General features: G+C 34.9%; 1 pseudogene; it reads right to left on the bottom strand.

The window, feature by feature from the left end:
* Positions 1-2,042, bottom strand: part of LOC107556560 (vesicle-fusing ATPase-like) — a 27,629-nt pseudogene that overhangs the window by 19,941 nt on the left and 5,646 nt on the right.

The following is a 2,042-nucleotide window of genomic DNA, read 5'->3' as shown; positions in this document are numbered from 1 at the left end:
ACTGCCTTGCTAAAGAAGCTGAAGGTAAAGGTGATGGATTGGCCAAGCATGTCTCCAGACCTAAACCCTATTGAGCATCTGTGGGGCATCCTCAAACGGAAGGTGGAGGAGCGCAAGGTCTCTAACATCCACCAGTTCCATGATGTCGTCATGGTGGAGTGGAAGAGGACTCCAGTGGCAACCTGTGAAGCTCTGGTGAACTCCATGCCCAAGAGGGTTAAGGCAGTGCTAGAAAATAATGGTGGGCGCACAAAATATTGACACTTTGGGCCGAATTTGTAAATTTTCACGTAGGAGTGTACTCACTTTTGTGGCCAGCGGTTTAGACATTAATGGCTGTGTGTGGAGTTATTTTGAGGGGACAGCAAATGTACACTGTTATCCAAGCTGTACACTCACTACTTTACATTGTAGCACAGTGTCATTTCTTCAGTGTTGTCACATGAAAAGATATAATAAAATATTTAAAAAATGTGAGGGGTGTACTCACTTCTGTGAGATACATATATATATATATATACACTGATCATTTCTTTTTTTTTTAGAACTTATTTACATTTGCGTATTTCTTGGGGTGACTTACATATTAATTCAAGTCTCTACATTTTTTTAGCTAAATTAACTGATAATGGTTTCAACTGAAAACTAAATTTTCAGAAATTGAATTCTTAACTAAAGGGCTAAAAAAAAATCCAAAAATGTATTATTTTCCACTAGCTCCATCTATTGTGGCTGTGTGTGGAGTTATTTTGAGGGGACAGCAAATGTACACTGTTATCCAAGCTGTACACTCACTACTTTACATTGTAGCACAGTGTCATTTCTTCAGTGTTGTCACATGAAAAGATATAATAAAATATTTAAAAAATGTGAGGGGTGTACTCACTTCTGTGAGATACATATATATATATATATACACTGATCATTTCTTTTTTTTTTAGAACTTATTTACATTTGCGTATTTCTTGGGGTGACTTACATATTAATTAAAGTCTCTACATTTTTTTAGCTAAATTAACTGATAATGGTTTCAACTGAAAACTAAATTTTCAGAAATTGAATTCTTAACTAAAGGGCTAAAAAAAAAATCCAAAAATGTATTATTTTCCACTAGCTCCATCTATTGTCCTTCCATCTCTCTCCAACCCAACCAATGTTTTATCACACTACATTATAATCAATAATGTCACAGCAAACGCAGGAAACAAACTCCCTGAGTTATTGCACTATTAGCTTGCAGCCAATCAAATTCGGTGTAGTTTAATTAGTAATGTGAAACGGTACACATACCTTCAACATCCTGGTTTAGAGAGAGTCCAGCCCATTTCCTCTATGACACAGAGAGCATATCAATAAGTTTCTATCTTTATAATTTAAACTATATGTTTTTTAGCATATTACCAGCCACACAATTATTATACAGTTATTATTTGGAAGATCCTACTGCAAAAAAAACTACAATACATTTGTATAACTTTCTCTTGTTAGATGGTCTTACTGTAGAGCACACTAACAACGAAATGTGTACTTTTCTCTAGTTGTGTTTCAATTCTTGGTCTCTTGTTGATAAAATATTACATCATGCCATAAAATAAGACCACTGTGAGAACGTTACTGTAGTACCTGAGAAGTCTTGCTGCTGTCATGTTAACAGATGAATGAGAAGCAGGCAAAAACAATGCAAGACATTAAGAAATAAGCATGCTGACCAACAACAAACAGTACATTATTGTACATCTGCATACTAATACAGTTCACAAGGCAGAAGGCATAAAGACGGTTACATAAAAACATATTCAGAGTATATTGTATGTCATGAGACGTTAGAGAAGCCTTTGTGGAATGATGACATAAACTTGTACCTGAGGTAGACTGAAGGCAATGGTTCCCGGCACCACGCTTGGGTGGGTTTTCACCGTGAACACAAACTTCTGAGTGGGTGTGGTTTTAATGGTCAAATGTCTAGAAAGAATTTAAAAAAAATATATATATATATATATATAGTATACACACACACATATATATATATATATATATATTCA

Source organism: Sinocyclocheilus grahami, unplaced genomic scaffold (genome assembly GCF_001515645.1).
Source record: "Sinocyclocheilus grahami isolate Dianchi unplaced genomic scaffold, SAMN03320097.WGS_v1.1 scaffold573.1, whole genome shotgun sequence".
NCBI lineage: Eukaryota > Metazoa > Chordata > Actinopteri > Cypriniformes > Cyprinidae > Sinocyclocheilus > Sinocyclocheilus grahami.
This window is presented reverse-complemented; position numbering and strand designations above follow the sequence as displayed.